The 21224-nt window shown below is 41.8% G+C and overlaps 1 protein-coding gene across 1 annotated transcript in view; it reads right to left on the reverse strand.

The window, feature by feature from the left end:
- Nucleotides 1-21224, reverse strand: part of LOC120299796 (trafficking protein particle complex subunit 9-like) — a 239579-nt gene that overhangs the window by 10366 nt on the left and 207989 nt on the right. The window lies entirely within an intron of this gene.

A 21224-nucleotide genomic window follows, 5' to 3' on the forward strand; every position in this document is an offset into this window, starting at 1 on the left:
CCCAACCATCCAAATCTGTGCTGAAATTTGTTAATCAAAGGAGCCTGGGCATTGTTCCTGGGCCATCGGAGCCCCTTCCCAGATTGTTGCACGAGTGTTTTTTCCCTTTAGTCTTCCCAGCCCAGGTCCTCTTTTAATTTGCAACAGCAGGTTTGGCACCGCTCGGCTCTTCCTAATGAAAAAGCCAGAGAGTAGGCAGGTCAATCCAAACAAAACAGATTCATAACATAAAAGCTGAACGCCTTCTCCTCAGACAAATCACACAAATGCCAAATGGCAATTTGGTGACAGCTGAGCCTCCTATTACATGTGAATTTGCTGTAAATCTATCTGATGCATTTCAGAGCCTGGCTATCAACTCTCTGCTTCATGTTTCAACTTAGAAGTCTCGATAGATAGATAGATAGATAGATAGATAGATAGATAGATAGATAGATAGATAGATAGATAGATAGATAGATATAGAGATAGATGGATATTAGAGAGAGTTCTCCCCATATTTGGGCTGATCGGGTGCATCATAAAAACACTTAAGACATACACACACACACACACACACACACACACACACACACACACATATATATATATATATATATATATATATAGAGAGAGAGAGAGAGATGGATATGGATAGATATAGAGATAGATAGATATAGACACAGAGAGAGATGGATAGATAGATAGATAGATAGACAGACAGACAGACAGACAGACAGATAGATAGACAGACAGACAGATATAGATATAGATATACACAGACAGACAGACAGACAGACAGACAGACAGACAGACAGACAGAGCAGTAATTTGGGGACAAATCAAATTGCCTGCAATCCCTGTCATGCTAAACCCCCAAAGCAGCATGACTTTGTTTGTTTAGAAAATTTATATGACCACCTATCTGCTCACAGGGACTCTAGGTGGCTTACAAGCAATAAAAACACTTTATAAGGGGGAAAAAACTGCATAGCTCCCCACCCCCTGGCGACAACAAGCAATCAAACAACTTGACGGGCTCCGTCACACTCTGGGCTCTCCAGGCCCGCTGGCAAAACCAAGTCTTCAGGGCCTTGTGAAAGAGTGTCGAAGTGGGGGCCAATCTAATTTCTGAAGGGATCAATTAATCAATCAAAATAGAGCTGGAAGGGATCTTGTAGGTCATCTAGTTCAACCCCCTGCTTAAGCAGGAGACCCTGCACCATTTCTGGCAGATGGCCGTCCAGTCTCTTCTGAAAAGCCTCCAGTGATGGAACACCCATGACTTCTGGAGGCAGGTTGTTCCACTGGTTGATTGATCTCACTGTCAGCAAATTTCTCCTTAGTTCTAGGTGGCTTCTCTCCTTGATTAGTTTCCATCCATTGTTTGACGATATTCCAAAGGGAAGGAGCCACCCTGGAGAAGGTGTTTCTTCTGGATTCCACCAGGTGTACCTCCTTAGGGGATGGGGCCCAGAACATTCCTTGCTTCTCCGCTCTAGTGGGTCCGGTGGATGTGACCGGCAAGAGACGGTCCCTCAGATAAGCTGGTCTCAAGCCAGGAAGGGCTTTAAAAGTGACAAACAGCACCTTGAATTGCACCTGGAAGCAGATCAGCAACCAATGCAGCTCCCAAAGCAGAGGTGACACATGTGCACACTTGGGTCTGCACAAAACCACGCGGGCCGCGGCATTTTGAATCAAATGGAGGTTCTGGATGTTTTTCAAGGGCAGCAGCCCAGTTGTTTTCTGCTCTTCACTAGAGGTCTATGGAGATTCTCGGTCACCCAGGTCCTAGTTATCCCAAAGGTGCTTTTTCACGAGGCAACTGGAGTTTCCTGTTTTGCTTTGAAGATGTTTCGCTTCTCATCCAAGAAGCTTCTTCAGCTCTGACTGGATGGTGGGGAAATGGAAGGATTTATACTCCGAAAACTAAATGAAGCAACGTTGTCATTCCATACGTTACAGGAATATCGGAAAAGCTCAGGAGGATCTTCAGCCAACACAACGTATGTGCACACTTCAAACCCACAAATACACTAAGGCAGAAGCTTGTCCACCCCAAGGATAAAACCCTCAGAAGCAACGTGGTATATTTAGTACAATGCAGTGAGCCGTGTCCAGATGTCTACACCGGGGAAACAAGACAACCACTTCATAAATGCATGGCACAACATAGGACAGTGGTGGCAAACCTATGGCACGCGTGCCAGAGGGGGCACTCAGAGCCCTCTCTGTGGGCACACACACCTCGCTCTTTGGCTAAGTCTTCACAGGAAAAAGCTATTTCTCAAGCCCCTTCCTAGCCAAAACAAGCCTCAGGGGCAAGCACGCTGTTTTCAGCTTTGAATTATATCAACTCTGACGCCAGAAATAGACGAACAGATGACCTGAGTGCTGCACGTGTTGCTCTCAAACTTACAAAGTTTGAGCCACGGTTAGACAAATTATCAGCATGCATACAACAGCAAAAATCACATTAAGTGTTCAAGGGCATGCCAAACGCAAACTTTTACCTTTCAGTAAAAAGTTATTTGTATCGCTGAAAGCTCTGTTATTGTGTTTTTCTTTTAAGACAAAAGATGTTAAGGTATGAGTTGTTTTTTTTCCAAACTAAAACTTCCGTATTCAGATTAAATTGCCATGTGGGCACTTTGCGATAAATAAGTGGGTTTTGGGTTGCAGTTTGAGCACTTGGTTTCTAAAAGGTTCTCCATCACTGACATAGGAGAACAAACCCATCAGGACAAGATTCAGCAGTCCATCTGCATTTAAAAGACAAAGGCCACTGACAGGACAAACCACCTGTACATAAACAGAGACGAAACCCCACTCCCTTCTAGCACTGAGGATGTTACCTAGTTGGGTAATGAAAGAATCAAGAAAACCACCACATTCGGAGAGCACCAAGAACTCCACAGTCTTCTCCCTCAGTCTTCTCCTTTCAACAAACTCCACACCCTTCTAAGACTGATGCTGTTACCTAGTTGGGTAATGAAACATCCGAAAAAAACAACCAGCACCACACAGTCCTCCTCCTCCTCCTCCTCCTCCTCTCTACAAACCCCACACCATTCTAGGATTGATAGTGGTACCTAGTTGGGCAATGAAATCTCTGCAAAAACAAAAAGCAACACAAAAACTAAGCTCAGAGTGCATCAAGGAGCACACAGTCCTCCTCCTCCTCCTCCTCTTCCTCTTCCTCTCCACAAACCCCACACCCTTCTACGACTGATGGTGTTACCTAGTTGGATAATGAAACATCTGCCAAAAAAACAAAACAAAAACAACACAAAAACTAAGTTCAGAGTGTATCAAGGACCACATAGTCCTAGTTCTCCTCCTCCTCCTCCTCCTCCTCCTCCTCCTCTTCCTCCTCCTCTCCACAAACCCCACACCCTTCTACGACTGATGGTGTTACCTAGTTGGGTAATGAAACATCTGCCAAAAAAACAAAACAAAATCAACACAAAAACTAAGCTCAGAGTGTATCAAGGATCACATAGTTCTAGTTCTCCTCCTCCTCCTCTCCACAAACTCCACACCCTTCTACGACTGATGGTGTTACCTAGTTGGGTAATGAAACATCTGCAAGAAAAAAACCAAGCTCAGAGAGCACCAAGGACCCCACATTTTGTTCTTCCTCTTAGGTAGTGAACTCTTAGCAAAGAGTAGCAATAAGAAGCAGGAGAGAAATGTTAAGAGAGCTATCTGGCCATAACGTGATGTACGGTTATTTATCTACTCAATCTGCAAAGCCTCTTACTGCTTATTCCAAAATTCAAGGCTACTTAGAGCAATTTAAAAATACATAAGTGGAACAATAAAAACAATGCACTTGAAATTAAACTTACACTGATGGAAAAGAGCAGGCAGAACTAAATGAGGGCTGTTCATACAAATGGTATGTGCTGAAGCCAATTCTCTCTAAAATAAAATGGTTTTTCGTTTCCAGTGAAGAATGAAGACACACAACGGTTAGCATTGGGCCATCTGGATGAAAACCTATTGTTGTTGCTACTCTGGAGCTGCCACCATGCGTGACAATCAAGAGGCAACTCTTCAGAGATTGCGGAGATAAAAACGAGAAGGGAAATATACAAAATGCATTCCCTGACATAATAACGATTTTTTTAAAAAAAAGTCCAAGTGTCTAGGCCAGGGGTAGGCAACCTTGACTCTTTTATGACTCGTGGACTTCAACTCCCAGAATTCCTGAGCCAGCCTGGCTCAGCCTTGAAACCTCTCCCTTTCCCCTCAGCGTGGCTGGCTCAGGAATTCTGGGACTTGAAGTCCATGAGTCATGAAAGGGCCATAGTTCCGCCATACTGGCTCAGGAATTCTGGGAGTTGAAGTCCACGAGTCATGAAGGGGCCATAGTTCCCCCATGCTGGCTCAGGAATTCTGGGAGTTGAAGTCCACGAGTCATAAAAGAGCCAAGGTTCCCTACCCCTGGTCTAGGCAAAGGTTTCAAACTTGCCCACAAGAAAGAATCCATTTTCTCATTCCTGAAAGAGAAGTTTACCACAAAAAATAATGGTTTTATTCTCCAATATATCCTCAATTTAAACAAAGAGGAGCTCTGGCTGATAGAACTCTACTAAAAAATAAATAGAAAGGCCAATCAAAGCAGAAACCAGGGTGCATGAAAGTGTGGCATGTATTCTGAATATAAAACCAGAAGGAAACTCTTTGTATTGCACATATTACCGCAAACCTCAAAACTAATTTGTTGAATAGTCCATTGCTTTCATAATCCTTTTTAGCTACTTAATCTCCAATAACTTTTCCATGCATGAACAACGTTTTTAAATTGAATTAGTAGGAAGGGAAGGGAGGGAGGGAGGGAGGGAAGGAAGGAAGGTGGGAGAGAGGAAGGAAGGAGGGAAGGAAGGAGGGAGGGAGGGAGAGGGAGGGAGGAAGTAAAGAAGGGTGAGAGAGAGGAAGGAAGGAGGGAAGGAAGGAAGGAAGGAAAGGAGGGAGGATGGGTGGGAGAGAGGAAGGAAGGAAGGAGGGAGGGAAGGAGAGAGAGGGAGGATGGAAGGAAGGAAGGGTGAGAGAGAGAAAGGAAGGAGGGAAGGAAGGAAGGAAAGGAGGGAGGATGGGTGGGAGAGAGGAAGGAAGGAAGAAAGGAAGGAAGGAAGGAAGGAAGGAAGGAAGGAAGGAAGGAAGGAAGGAAGGAAGGAGGGAGGGAAGGGAGGGAGGGAGGGAAGGAGAGAGAGGGAGGGAGGAAGTAAGGAAGGGAGGGAGAGAGGAAGGAAGGAAGGAAGGAAGGAAGGAGGGAGGGAGGGAAAGAAGGGAGGGAGGGAGGGAAGGAGAGAGAGGGAGGGAGGAAGTAAGGAAGGGTGGGAGAGAGAAAGGAAGGAAGGAAGGAAGGGAGAAAGGGAAGAAGATAGATTCCAACAAATGGATACTTTAAGTACCTCTGATATCTAGTTTTCTTTCAAATTATTTTGAAAGCATGAAAATCAGCTGAGTGACTCTGGGCCAATCACCAGGAGATTCAATAAACAATAAACAAAGGGGACCCTAAACTTGCAGAAAAAAAAGTTAGGAACAAAAAAAAAAAAAATAAGAGTAAAGATACAGCAGACAACAGGTACTGCATCCAGTTTTGGTAAAAAAGGTTTGAGACTCTAGAAAGAGTACAGAGAAGAGCAACAAAGATGATTAGGGAACTGGAGGCTAAAACAAAAAAGGAACGGCTGCTGGAATTGGGTATGTCTCGTTTAATGAAGAGAAGGACGAGAGGAGACATGATAGCAGAGTTAGAGTGCAGTTAGAGTGCAGTACTGCAGGCCACTTTAGCTGACTGTGTTCAGCAGGTCAGCAGTTCAAATCTCACCGGCTCAAGGTTGACCCAGCCTTCCATCCTTCCGGGGTAGGTAAAATGAGGACCCAGATTGTTGGGGGCAATGTAAATATATACAGACATTGCTTACTGGTGTACACCGCTTAGAGAGTGCTTGCACTTAAAGCGGTATATAAGTCTCATAAATAAATAAATAAAAAGAAAATCTCAGGGGCTGCCCCAAAGAAGAGGGAGTCAAGCTATTCTCCAAAGCGCCTGAAGGCAGGACAAGAAACAACCTAGACCAAGGAGAAATTTTCTGACAATTAGAACAATTAACCAGTGGAACAACCTGCCTCCAGAAGCGGTGAATGCGCCAACACTGGAAGTTTTTAAGAAGAGACTGGACAGCCATTTGTCTGGAATGGTATAGAGTTTCCTGCCTGAGCAGGGGGTTAGACTAGATGACCTCCAAGGTCTCTTCCAACTTTATTATTATTATTATGGATCATCGCACAGTCAGCCAGATGTTCAGACTGGATTTGGCATTTTGTCTACCTATCGAGTCCTTACCCAGGACCTGGGATAGGCAGATGTGGATGTTTGATGGTATTACAGATATCGTCGCAGGATGGAAGCAGTTCCTAATAAGGCCGCCTTTTGCAATTGACTAATAGCGAATTTGTCAATGCCAATGGTGTTCAAGTGGTGCTCCAGTTGTTTTGGGATTGCACCCAAGGAGCCTATGACTATTGGTACTACCCTTGCTTGCTTTTGCCACAGTCTTTCTATTTCTATTTGTAGGTCTTTGTATTTTGTTATCTTCTCCAGTTCTTTCTCTTCTATTCTGCTGTCTCCAGGCACTGCCACGTCCACTATCCAGACTTTTTTGTCTTTCTTATCGACAATTGTTAAGTCTGGGGTGTTATGTTGCAGGTGCTTGTCTGTTTGAATTCTGAAGTCCCAGAGCAGTTTAATTTTATCATTTTCTATGACTTTCTCTATTTTATGATCCCACCAGTTTTTGCTTACAGGCAAATGATATTTTTTGCAGATCTTCCAATGCACCATTGTTGCTACTTTGTCATGCCGCTGCTTGTAATCAGTCTGTGCAATCTTCTTGCAACAGCTTACCAAGTGGTCCACTGTTTCTTCAGCTTCTTTGCATAGGCGGCACTTACTGTCTGTTGCTGTCTTCTCAATTTTGACTTTGTATGCATTTGTCCTTAAGGCTTGGTCTTGTGCAGCCAGAATTAGTCCCTCGGTCTCTTTCTTCAGTTTTCCTGCTCTTAGCCATTGCCAGGTTTTATTATTATCTGCTTTCCCAGCTATTTTTTTCATGTATTGGCCATGTAGTGCTTTGTCTTCCCATGCCTCTATTCTGTTCTTCATTTGATCTTTCTTGTAGGCCAGTTGTTATTATTATTATTATTATTATTATTATTATTATTATTATTATTATTATTATTATTATTAGACTAAAACTAAGAAATTTGGCACAGCAGCTCAAAGCAGTTGAGATTTCAGAAGGAGAACAATTAGAAAAAGAGAGCACGGTGGGAAAGGAAAAAAATAAAGAAGGCCCAACGACAAGACTTAGCAAAAAGAAATTAGAGCAGAAAGGTTTTTCATGTATAATGGAAGTGTTTTAGCAACTGACAATTCACTTGCTGCCAAAGCTTTATGCTAAGTCAGAGGTCCCCAACCTTTGCGGCTTGGCAGCCAGGCAGAGGGGAGAGAGGGAACTGGGCCGTGCGAGCTGTGGACCGGCGCACGCATGTGTGCACACAGCTCAACTTGTACAAGTTGAGTTGAGCACGTGTGTGCATGCACACTGGCCCGCCGCTTGAACAGGATGAGCTGCATGCATCATGCATGTGTGATGGCCCGCCGCTTGCACGGGCCGGTTTCATATAGGCTTGGGAGTTGGGGACCCCTGTGTTAAATGATAGGTTTTTTTTAGAAAAAAAAAAAAAAGAAATATCAACCAGAAAATGAAGAGTAATTCAGTTGCAAAAACTGAGCATTATCTGGTCAGTGGGATGGGATCTGAAAGAACCACTTCCGGGACTTCATAGCAGCTTTGGAGGGCTATGTTGAGGAGTGGGTGATTTTGTGTTTGTTTGTGTGCATGTAGCCAGACACAGATTCTACTCAATTCCTCATTAAGAAGACTGGACATAGGAATCATTTGGTTTGCTTTCATTAATATTTTTAAATACACTAAATAACTTCATTGTAGACCTATTAATTGTTCGTCCTGCTAGCTATTTCCAAGCTATAGCCTATAGTCCAAAGCTTCATGCAAATAAAAGGAACACTGCCTCTTGTGCTGGTAATTCATGAAGATCACATTCATCTTTCCTATTTTATGTCCAATGCCATGAGTATCGCATTTAAATTCAGTCATATCAGGGTTGCCCTGAAGAAGAGGGAGTCAAGCTATTTGCCAAAGCACCAGAGGACAGGACAAGAAGCAATGGATGGAAAGTAATCAAGGAGAGAAGCAATTTCCTGACAGTGAGAACAATTAAGCAATAGAACGAGTTGCCTCCAGAAGCTGTGAATGCTCCAACACTGGAAATTTTTAAGAAGAGATTGAACCATCATTTATCTGAAATGGTATAGGGTTTCCTGCCTGAGCAGGGGGTTGGACTAGAAGACCTCCAAGGTCCCTTCCGTCTAGTCCAGTCCAGTCCAGTCCAGTCCATTTTATATTTATTATCTGACGGAATGGTTTTTTCCCAAGCGTTATTACCCATTCAATTCAATTTAGCAGATTGGGCATGCTGCCGATCATGTCAGCCAAAGAATGCTGAGTGGTGAGGAATAGAAGGGTCTTTTCTGCTGTGGCCCTCCCACTCTGGGGAACACCATCCCCTCAGAGATCAGAATGGTCCTAATCCCATTGGCTTTTCACAAAGTTTTAAAAATCTGGCTATTTACTCAGGTACTGGGCGTGGAATATGTTAAGGGCTCTGTTACTTGGCTTTACTATTCGTTAATTAATAATCACAGCTGCTGTTTGTGCTTAACTATTTTGTAGATGTTTTGATTTGTTTTAATGTTTTTTAAATTGTTGTACTTGTTATACCCTTTTAGAATTTGAAGCCGCCCAGAGTCGCTTTGTTGAGTTGAGCGGCTTATAGAAATTGAATGAATGAATGAATGAATCACATCTAGGTTTAGACTGGAGTCAGACATCTGTCTAAACCATGGTTAGTTTAAAAATAAATATGACCAGCTGGATCAATGGAAGACCCTGAGCTTAGAAATCACAATAGCAAACCAACAAGACTTACTACATGCTATGAATTAATATTTAGATATTAAATATTTAAGCTGTACGTAGTTCTTTCCCTCTCCAAATTTCCAGAGCGGGGCCTTTTCATATTTGTTTCTTTAATAATTTATGCCCCCATCTGAAGCAGGGTGGAATATTCAGAGTCTGGAGCTCAACAATGAGGAGAAGCAAATTTTACAACAATGACCATCAGGTGTCTTTTGTAGAAGAAAAATGGCCTCAGAACAACGGCCCCAGTTTTATAGAGGTTGAAGGTTACAACGGAGGAAATCCTACAGAGTTGATTTGCTGGAAAATTTTGGAAAAGCTAGACTGGGCCCTTGACTTTGTACTGGGAATTTGTTTTCACAATTCTGGACATCCCAGGAACAAAACCAAGGAAGTCCATCATTAAAGAGATGGAAAATGGAGATGATCGGGCTAATTGAGGGTGATATTTAAAGTCCCTCACTTTATTAGCATTCGTTATTAGGACTAAGACAGTGTTTCCCAACCTTGGCCATGTGAAGATGTGTGGACTTCAATTCCCAGAATTCCCCAGCCAGCCAGCACAGCTGGGGAATTTGTGGGAGTTGAAGTCCACACATCTTCAAGTGATCAAGGTTGGGAAACACTGGAGTAAATCATGAATTGATGAAGTGGCTTCTATACTTTGGTTTAGATAGGATTGCAAAAGGTCTTTGTCTGGGGGGGGGGCAAGATGGATCTGTCCAGTTCTGATAGGATTAGGTCAGGGGTAGGCAATCTTGGCTCTTTTTATTTTCAACTCCCAGAATTCCTGAGCCAGCCATGCTGAGGGGAAAGGGAGAGGTTTCCAAGCTGAGCCATGCTGGCTCAGAAATTCTGGGAGTTGAAGTCCACGAGTCATAAAAGAGCCAAGGTTGTCTACCCCTGGATTAGGCAAAGAGAGAAACCGGGTTTGACCCTGAACGCATCTAAAAGACAGGAAGGGAAAGGGTTCAAGACTCCATTTTGTTTGTTAGATTTTTCTCCACCACTACTACCACAACAGGGCAGCTTAATAATAGCAGATCTGAAAGAAGAGGCAATAAAACAAGGTTGTGCTTGTAATTTCCCAGCGCACAGTCAACGATTGTGGTCCTGGGACTATTTGGTTGATGAGAATGGGTTAAGGTTGTGCAGAATTACAGCACTGGGGATCTGTACCAGGGTCATGCAGTGGCTTTCCCGCAGTTGGACAGTCCAGCTATTGATCTGATTATGCAACACTCACAGAGGCATTCTCGGCAACGATTGATATTAAAATTATATTTTAAAGCAACATTTAACTTTCATTGTTATTATTATTTTGCTCACTTGAATTACACCAAGTTTCATTGTCCCTTCTCACTGCTCCATCTGCTCTTGACCAAAGGCTGACCGATGTTCTTTTGGGGACGTGTGGAGGTAATCCTTGGCTTACCGCAGTTTGCTTAGTGACCATTCAAAGTCACAACGGCACTGAAAAATGTGACTTGTGGCCATTTTTCCCACACGTATGACCGTTGCAACATCCCCAGGGTCACGTGCTCAAAATTTGAACGCTTGTCATGCATCCAGATCATGATCATGTGTCTGGGGGGGGGGGGAATGTTGTGACAGCTGTGGTCATAAGTCGCCTTTTTAAGCACTGTCATAACTTCAAATGGTCGCTAAACAAATAGCTATAATTCATTTGACTTTGATATTCCACTTTATCTAGCTTGACTCCAACAATGACAGTCTGTATTATGATGAAAATTCTTTAATTTCACAACATATAGCAATGATGGAGAACCTTTTAGAGACCGAGTGCCCAAACTGCAACCCAAAACCCACTTATGCATCATCGGGTGCCGGGTGGGCGTGGCCCATTGGCTGGGCGTGGCTGCGATGGTAATGACAGACTGGGTGGGACTAAAAAGTTCAATCAATCAATTCCAACTTTGCAAGATCTTTTTTTTTCCCGCGAGAAGTTGAAATTGACTGATTGAACCTTTTTTTTGTACACGGTGGCGGAGGCCTAAAGCAAAAAAGTTTTATAAAACCCAGCTGAAGGCCTAGGACTGGGGCAATGGCGTGCGTGCCCACAGAAAGGGCTCTGAGTGCCGCCTTTGGCACCCGAGCCATAGGTTCGCCACCACTGACATATAGGAAGATTCAACCATAGTTTCAATTGGGAAAATGTGACTCTCCTAGATCGGGCCAAGTCCAAAAATGCCAGGGAATTTCTAGAAGCCTGGCACTCTGACAATCAGCCATCAATAGACACATGGGCATTATCAACATCTATAGACTGTGCAAAAGAGACAATCAACCAGCCCCAAAGAGAAAAGGACTCCAGCATCTCTCCACCAATGATCAGTACTCAGATAAGCAGAGATTAACTCCAAGGTCAACTTCAGACCAACAATCAAGTAAGCAACACCCCAATCAAGAAACTGTCAAAGTGCCAACAGTAAACAGCCCAACCAAAGGATCCCTTAGACTCCCCCACCCACCCAGAAAGGCAAGACACAGAATATAAACTGAGAGCAAACAGCACTCCCTACTAGCCTTGATGATGTTATCTAGCTGGGTCATGAAACGTCTGCAAGAAAACAAGCAACTTCAGAGAGCATCAAGGAATCCATAGTCGTTGTCCTCCTCCTCCTCCTCCTCCTCGTCCTCTCCACAAACCCCGCTCATTTCTAGCACTGAGGATGTTACCTAGTTGGGTCATGAAACGTCCGCAAGAAAACAAGCAAGCTCAGAGAGCATCAAGGAATCCATAGTCGTTGTCCTTCTCCTCCTCTTCCTCCTCCCCCCTCCTCTTCCTCTTCACAAACCCCGCTCATTTCTAGCACTGAGGATGTTACCTAGTTGGGTCATAAAATGTCCGCAAGAAAACAAGCAAGCTCAGAGAGCACCAAGGACCCCTCATTTCAACCCTACAAATATTCTCCTTCGTGGATAACAGCCTCTTTTTTCACTAGTCAAGACTCTTCGATTCTACATGAAGAAACTTCTCCGTGTTCAATTTTTAAACAGGAGTCTGATTCTTTGATCGCATCGATGAGATACACTGGCAGGTACCAGAAAATAAATTGGGAGCAGAGAGGTTCATGGACAGAACTGCCTGCCCCTACAACTCTGATGGTGCAATGTTGGAAGAGTGCCCGCTGTTTAAGGAAAAGCAGTCGAGAGAGAAAGACAGGCATGGAAAGGACCTAAAGGAGAATACACGCAAAACTGTCCCAGAGGTGCTTTTTTCAGGAGGCAACTGGACTTTCTCGTTTGGCTTTGAAGACGTTTCACTTCTCATCCAAGAGGCTTCTTCAGCTCTGAATGGATGGTGGGGAAACGGAAGGATTTATACTCCTTGCAGACAGCCGGTCATTTGCCTTCTTTTGGAGAGTCGTTTGAGGCCACTTGAAGGTTTTTACCTGTGTCCTCAGGGTCACCTGAGTGGTGCAAATGGGTGCGGAGCCTTCTTGGCTGCTGGATGTTTACTGCCCTGGATCCCTTCCCTGTTGAAGACGGGCACAGGCCATTGGGGCTGAGTCTGTGTGGTCTGCATCTTAAACTGAAACGCAAACGGTTCCTGTAGTCTGCCATGTTTTCTGAGAAGCGAAACATCTTCAAAAAAGGGGAAAAAAAGGAAGTCCACTTGCCTCCCGAAAAAGCACCTGTGGGACAACCATGACCCAGGACATGCAAAGCTGTTCGCAAGCTTCCTTCCAAAGCAGTAATATTAAATCAACTTGGTTTGTAAAGAAGTCTTTGCATTAGAAATCTGATCTTTTTTCTCCAATATTCCTGAGTTCATTCCAGTCCAGCAGTTAAGACTAAAAGATGAACTCTGGGGTGATCAGCACGGAACACGAAAACCTTGCAATCAAAATACATTGTCCAGTTTTTTTTAAAGACGGATCATTAAGTAGAGACTGAGTTATTATTCTCCTGAATTTATATTTATACTTTTCTCGTGTTGTGCGGTGGCTTCTAATTAACCCAGCAAAGTCAGAGATGCAACGTGCCCCATTATATGTTTGGATTTACATTGGTTTACTCAAGATCATGCTGCCTCCAGGGTATGAATATTGTAACGGGCTGATAATTATAACTCTCTAGGCAAAATTTGAATATGAAAAAAACAAGGATAACAGCCTGGCCACCAAATATAGGTTAGTCTACTCGATTGTGTTACCCATAGCTTCCTGAAAAGAAGACCCAACCCCCTGCTCTTCAAACAGGAGACCTTATACCAATTCCAGACAACCCATGCTACATTCAGACATCTTTTCGAAGTTCTCAACTTCCACAAAAACTACTATCATATAATAATAATGATGACTAACTTTTAATTCAAATTTGTGCAGAATAATAATAATAATAATTTATTTATTTATGAGACTTATATACCGCTTTAAGTGCAAGCACTCTCTAAGCGGTGTACACCAGTAAGCAATGTATATATATATTTACATTGCCCCCAACAATCTGGGTCCTCATTTTACCTACCCCGGAAGGATGGAAGGCTGAGTCAACCTTGAGCCGGTGAGATTTGAACCGCTGACCTGCTAAACACAGTCAGCTAAAGTGGCCTGCAGTACTGCACTCTAACTGCTGCGCCACCTCGGCTCCTTACTCAATAATAATAATAATAATAATAATAATAATAATAATAATAATAATAATAATAATAATAATATACCCCAGACTTAACAATTGTCGATAAGAAAGACAAAAAAGTCTGGATAGTGGACGTGGCAGTGCCTGGAGACAGCAGAATAGAAGAGAAAGAACTGGAGAAGATAACAAAATACAAAGACCTACAAATAGAAATAGAACGACTGTGGCAAAAGCAAGCAAGGGTAGTACCAATAGGCATAGGCTCCTTGGGTGCAATCCCAAAACAACTGGAGCACCACTTGAACACCATTGGCATTGACAAATTCGCTATTAGTCAATTGCAAAAGGCGGCCTTACTAGGAACTGCTTCCATCCTGCGACGATATCTGTAATACCATTAAACATCCACATCTGCCTATCCCAGGTCTTGGGTAAGGACTCGATAGGTAGACAAAATGCCAAATCCAGTCTGAACATCTGGCTGACTGTGCGATAATCCATAATAATAATAATAATAATAATAATAATAATAATAATAATAATAATAATAATAATAATAATAATAATAGGAGGAGGAGGAGGAGGAGGAGGAAGAGGAGGAAGAAGAAGAGGAGGAAGAAGAGGAGGAGGAAGAAGTTGGAAGGGGCCTTAGAGGTCATCTAGTCTAACCCCCTGCTCAGGCAGGAAACCCTATACCATTTCACACAAATGGCTGTCTAGTCTCTTCTTAAAAACCTCCAGTGTTGGAGTAGTCACAGCTTCTGGAGGCAGGTTGTTCCAATGGTTAATTGTTCTAACTGTCAGAAACTTTCTCCTTAACTCTAGGTTGCTTCTCTGCTTGATTAGTTTCCATCCATTACTTCTTGTCCTGCTTTCAGGTACTTTGGAGAATAGCTTGACTCCCTCTTCTTTGTGGCAGCCCCTGAGATACTGGAACACAGCTATCATGTCCCCCCTCGTCCTTTTCTTAATTAAACTAGACATACCCAATTCCAGCAACCGTTCCTTATATGTATTTTAGCCTCCAGTCCCCTAATCATCTTTGTTGCTCTTCTCTGTACTCTTTCCAGAGTCTCAACATCTTTTTTACATCATGGTGACCAAAACTGGATGCAGTATTCCAAGTGTGGCCTTACCAAGCATTGTAAAGTGGTATTAATACTTCATGTGATCTTGATTCTATCTCTCTGTTAAAGCAGCCTAGCACTGTGTTGGCTTTTTTGGCAGCTGCAGCACATGGCTGGCTCATATTTAAGTGATTGTCCACTAGGACCCCAAGATCCCTCTCACAGTTGCTACTATTGAGTAAGGTATGCATCATGATGTGATGCAATATGTATCACTGGAACGAAAGCATGCCATCTGATATTATTTGAGAAATTATTGCTTAAACCAGTCCCATGAAATGAAGCGGAGAACAATTTATATTCAAAATACTCTGTAGAAAGAGACGCTAGAAGTCAGCCCAGCACTGGCAGAATGCCCTCTATAAACTCTATTAAAAAAAAAAAAAGAATGACTCTTAATTGTACATTTCTGTAATCTCCATAATATCGGATAACAGCACCTTTCCATCCTTTGTTACCAACTGGAACAGACCACTTAATAGGAAACTGGAGTTAAAACGCTAAGGGTTTAATAAGGTGCAAGCTCAAAAGAAGCCATTTCAACATAAATCCAGAAATACAAAAAACTGAAGAAAAGGGAATATGAAAAGAGAAAGTGTATGGAATTTAAATCCCTGACTCTTTTTATATTTCTGTATACATACTATGAATATTTGTTTTCTGAGGTTTTCGCGGGTGTTTGTATGTAGGTCTTTGGTTATTCGTGTTTTCTCCTGCGTCAAATTGGAAGTGTCTTGGCGATGTTTCGACGAAGTCCCATTCGTCATCTTCAGGCTGGTGTTTTCGGCTTCGTGCTTCTAGGAGCAATGTGTGATCGTAACTGTTTCTTCCTTTTAACTGCCAGTGGGGGTATAAACTGATTGGATGGGAGCATGGCTGTGTTCTGATTGGGTGGAGGTGTGTTCTGATTGGTTAGGGGCTTGGCTGTGCTCTGATTGGATGTGGGGTTGGCTGTGATCTGATTGGATGGGGGAGTGTTCTGTTTGGGTGGGGGCTTTGTTGCGCTTGGGTTAATCTGAGTTGCAGGGGAATGTGAGATGGTGAGCTGCGTTGCTGTTGTTTGGTTTCGTGGTCATGGTCGTGCCTCATCTTCATGGTGGGTGTCAGTTTGAATATTCATATACATATAGGTAAATTCGTAACACAAACACACGCATAAGCAAAGATAAAAATGTGACAGGTGGTTAGTGATAACAGATGGAGACAATCAACCCCTGGCCTCTTTTATATGTTATGGGGTTGTTCAATATCTGCATAAAGTCACTTGTGGAGGACATTTGCTGACAGGTTAGATATTTCAACCCTAAGACAAACAGCTGCTAGAATAGTGATGCTATCTAAATCTTTGGGAATCTTTTAGAATCAGGATGAGAAGGAACTAGCTGAAGCTGAGCAAGATGGAGTGGCTTTAGGTTAGGAAGCCATCTGACTCAAGTAACGGATCCTTCTCTACATTAAACTGGACATACCCAATTCCAGCAAGCGTTCTTTCTATGTTTTAGCCTCCAGTCCCCTAATCATCTTTGTTGTTCTTCTTTGCACTCTTTCTAAAGTCTCAACCTCTTTTTTACATCATGGTGACCAAAACGGGATGCAAGATTCTAAGTGTGGCTTTACCAAGGCATTGTAAAGTGGCATTAATACTTCATGTGATCTTGATTCTCTGTTGATGCAGCCTAGCACTGTGTTGGCTTTTTTGGCAGCTGCAGCACACGGCTGGCTCATATTTAAGTGATTGTCCACCAGGACTCCAAGATCCCTCTCACAGTTACTACTATTGAGCAAGATACCACCTCTACTATACCTGTGCATTTGATTTTTCTTGCCTAAGTGCAGAAACTTACTTTTTTCACTGTTGAATTTCATTTTGTTAGATAGCGCCCAATGTTCAAGTCTGTCCAGATCCTTCTGTATCTTAAGTCTATCTTGTGAAGTGTTGGCTATTCCTGCCAGCTTGGTGTCATCTGCAAATTTGATGAGTTCCCCATCTATCCCCTCCTCCATATCGTTGATGAAGACAACAGAGCCCTGGGGCACCATGACTGCACCATGCATTAATAATAATAATAATGATAAAGTTGGAAGGGACCTTGGAGGTCATTTAGTCCAACTCCCTGCTCAGGCAGGAAACCCTATACCATTTTGGACAAATGGCTGTTTGTCCAGTTTCTTCTTAAAAACTTCCAGTGTTGGAGCATTCACAGCTTCTGGAGGCAGGTTGTTCCACTGGTTAATTGTTCTAACTGTCAGGAAGTTTCTCCTTGGTTCTAGGCTGCTTCTCTCTTTGGTTAGTTTGGTTAGTTTCCACCCATTGCTTCTTGTCCTGCCTTCAGGCACTTTGGAAAATAGCTTGACTCCCTCTTCTTTGTGGCAGCCCCTGAGATATTGGAACACAGCTATCATGCCCCCCCCCTCGTCCTTCTCTTCATTAAACTAGACATACCCAATTCCAGCAACCATTCCTTATATGTTTTAGCCTCCAGTCCCCTAATCATCTTTGTTGCTCTTCTCTGAACTCCTTCTAGAGTCTCAACATCTTTTTTACATCGTGGTGACCAAATGATGTGGTGATGTTATCTAGCCTGGTAATGAAATATCTGCAATCAAATCCAGAGAACCCCAAGAATTCAACGACAGAGATCTAGTTAAACCCCACCAACCAAATCTGTACTAATAAATCAAGAACTAATTACCTAATAGGGAATTACAATTTCCACCAAATAAATTGAATTATGTCTGAGTCATCAAGCATATTTTTTTTTAAAAAAAATAGATGCTGGGATAAACATCAGTTTTTATAATTAGGATGCATTGTTGTCATCAATATATTTTTACTGCTTAAGTTCTAATTATTTCAGGTTCTTCCAATTAGTTCATTTTCATCCACAAATCAAAGATGCCAGAAATTAATCATCACACACGTAAATAAAGAGTCTAGGTTTTCTTGCAGTATAATGTCTGCCAAATCTGATGCCCGCGGAATGAGTATTCACAGCCTTAAAATATAATTCTGCACAACTGAAAGATATTGTGGGCATGCAGCAAGTAGTTACCCTCTCATGATTTCTGTGGAAATTCAGGGTAAAATCTAATTCTGATCCTAATCCGTGTTTAAAGTTAATTAAAGTTAATTACATATTTGATTTTACATCTAGTAACAGCGGCAAAAATTATATTTGCACAATACTGGAAGAACGAAGAAACACCACCAGAAGAAGAAATAATTAAAAAAAAAAATACTAGACTGTGAAGGAAATGGACAGACTTACTTTAAGGTTGAAAAAAAAGAAAAAAAACAGAACATTTCCAAACTTGGGACCTATTTTATCCATGGTTAGAGAAAAGATTTAGGGATTAGGAATTTAATTTGCATTAGTGAATAAGATACCCAGTTTTGTTGAATGATTACTATTGAATTCTGTTAAAAAAATTAATTAATAAAACTATTAAAAAAATAAAGTTAATTATGGATGGTTGGAAAAAGTAGCAATCTCACAAATTTGTATCAGTCTGATTCAAGGTGCTGGTTGCCATCTTTGAAGCCTGATATAGCCGGCAACAAGGTTATCTGAAGGACTGTCTTTTCCGAATCATATCTATCAAACCTACCAGAGTGGATAGGGAGGCAATGTTATGAGTCCCTTCTTTTAAGGAGATCCATCTAGTCCAGGGGTGGGCCACCTTGGCTTTTTTATGACTCGTGGACTTCAACTCCCAGAATTCCCGAGCCAGCCATGCTGAGGGGAAAGGGAGAGCTTTCCAAGCTGAGCCATGCAAGGAGACATTTGAGAGAGTCTTCAAATATTTGAGAAGTTATCACACAGAAGAGATAGAAGTTCTCTATTGCCCCAGAGGGCAGGACTATACTCAATAGATTAAAAATATAAGATATTTTAAAATAACCTTAATATATTCAGGTTATAGGCCAGGAAGAACTTGCTGCCCATATGAATGGTTAGCCAGGGGAAACAAATGACAGAGAAGTGGGTTCTCTTTGTTTGATGTGTGAACTTGGATTCTATAAAGGTAGATTCTGTGAGTTAACATTTTGATTGCTATGTTTAAATTCTATTCTATTCTATTCTATTCTATTCTATTCTATTCTATTCTATTCTATTCTATTCTATTCTATTCTATTCTATTCCATTCCATTCCATATTTTCTGTTCTATTCTATTCTATTCTATTCTATTCTATTCTATTCTATTCTATTCTATTCTATTCCATTCCATATTTTCTATTCTATTCTATTCTATTCCATTCCATTCCATATTTTCTATTCTATTCTATTCTGTTCTATTCTATTCCATTCCATATTTTCTATTCTATTCTATTCTATTCTATTCTATTCTATTCTATTCTATTCTATTCTATTCTATTCTATTCTATTCTATTCTAGTCTAGTCTATTCCATTCCATTCCATATTTTCTATTCTATTCTATTCTATTCTATTCTATTCTATTCTATTCTATTCTATTCTATTCTATTCTATTCTACAATCTTTCTATTCTATTCTATTCTATTCTATTCTATTCTATTCTCTAGTCTATTCCATTCCATATTCTATTCTATTCTATTCTACTCTACTCTACTCTATTCCATTCCATTCCATATTTTCTATTCTATTCTATTCTATTCTATTCTATTCTATTCTATTCTATTCTATTCTATTCTATTCTATTCTATTCCATTCCATATTTTCTATTCTATTCCATTCCATTCCATATTTTCTATTCTATTCCATATTCCATTCCATTCCATTCCGCAAAAAGAACATAACTTCAAACTGACAGTAATGCTAGAAAGTCTTACTTCACAGAAAGAGTAGAGGAAGCTTGGAACAAACTACAAGCTGAGGTAGTGGATCAATCATCAGTAACTGAATTTAAACCTTCTTGAGATAAACATATGACCCTCATCTGACAGAAATAAAAACCAAACAAAAGAAATATAAATAAAATATTAAAATAATACTTAAAACAATAAATAAATAAATTGAAAAGAAAACAAAAAACAAATAAACTCCAAGGGCAGACTTGACGGACCACTAGGTCTTTTTCTGCCATCGTTTTTCTACATTCCTTGCGTTAGCGGTAACAAGAACAATTAGACAGGAAGAAGGAATACCCTTTGGTATTGGAATTCATCTTAAAGCAACCTTAAGTCACACACAGGAAAGCAGATAACAAGTCTCATACTTGCACGTTGAAAAGAAGTTATGGAAATCTTACCATAATATTAAATGGAACATCTATTCTTTGGTTTAGAAAATGTAGATTAGGGTTAAAAAAAAACTCAGGGCATCGAAGCAAGGTTAGAATTGACAACTACTTGACTGACAAAGTAAAGTTGGGGGCTTTGATTGTCTATGTCAGGGCTTTTCAACCTTTTCACCCACTGTACCACTTTTAGGATATGGCAACATCCGAGTACCACCAGTCGCCTAGCAAGGTGTCAAAAACTTGATGACCCCCCCCTCAAAAAAGAAGAAAAAAAGTGATAAAGTACAGGTAGTCCTCGACTTATAACAGTTCGCTTAGTGACTGTTTGAAGTTGCAATGGCACTGAAAAAAGTGCCCCCCAAGCCACAGCCGAGTAAGACGCCTGCCTGCCCGCCCGACGGCGCTCTTCCTCCTGTCCGAGATTTTAATTGTTGTGAGCATTTCTGTTGAGGATTGGCAGCGGGGGTGGGGTGGGGGTGTTTGGTTTTTGTTCCCCTCGTCTGCTGGGTGGTTGCAGCAGGTTTTGGTCACTTCACATGACCCTGGGACACTGTGACCGTCATAAATATGAATCAATTGCCAAGCATCTGAATGTAAATCACAAGACCCTGGAGAGGCTGCAGCATTCCAGCTGATCGGCGCTTCTTCTGGGCTCAGCAGAAGCGCCAGGATCAGCGCCGAGCTCCAGCTGGAGCCTGGTGCTGATCCTGGCGCTTCCGCTGAGCCCTGCAGCTCCAGCCATCTCTCGCTCAGGCTTATGCGGTGCTGCCACCGGTTCAACTCATTCCCCTCCCCCACCACTACCACTTTTCTAGGATGGTTGCCAGGTACCAATGTACCATAGGTGGTACCCGTACTACTGGTTGAAAAGCCATGGTCTATGTAATGTAATTATTCCTGACTACTGACACATATTTTCCTTCTCCTATATAATGCTTCACCATTATATTTTGGGTCTGGCTGTGAGCCCAGTGATAATTGCCTTAGGGTACTTCAATAAAAGAAGTTTGTTTCAGATCTTATTTGGAGGATTGCTTTGCTTCACGTTTTACTGAAGCAGTATTTTTCCACAGCACATAAATCTTCAAAAAGAGGCTGGATGATCATTTGTGAGAGGCTCCATAATGGATTTTGCAGCGAGCTAAAGTTGAACTGGATGACTTCTAAGTTCGCCTTGTATAATTTTGATCAGTCAGGAATTCAAAATG

The sequence above is a fragment of the Crotalus tigris genome, unplaced genomic scaffold (assembly GCF_016545835.1).
Source record: "Crotalus tigris isolate CLP2741 ecotype Arizona unplaced genomic scaffold, ASM1654583v1 scf7180000024314.327548, whole genome shotgun sequence".
Taxonomy (NCBI): Eukaryota; Metazoa; Chordata; class Lepidosauria; order Squamata; family Viperidae; genus Crotalus; species Crotalus tigris.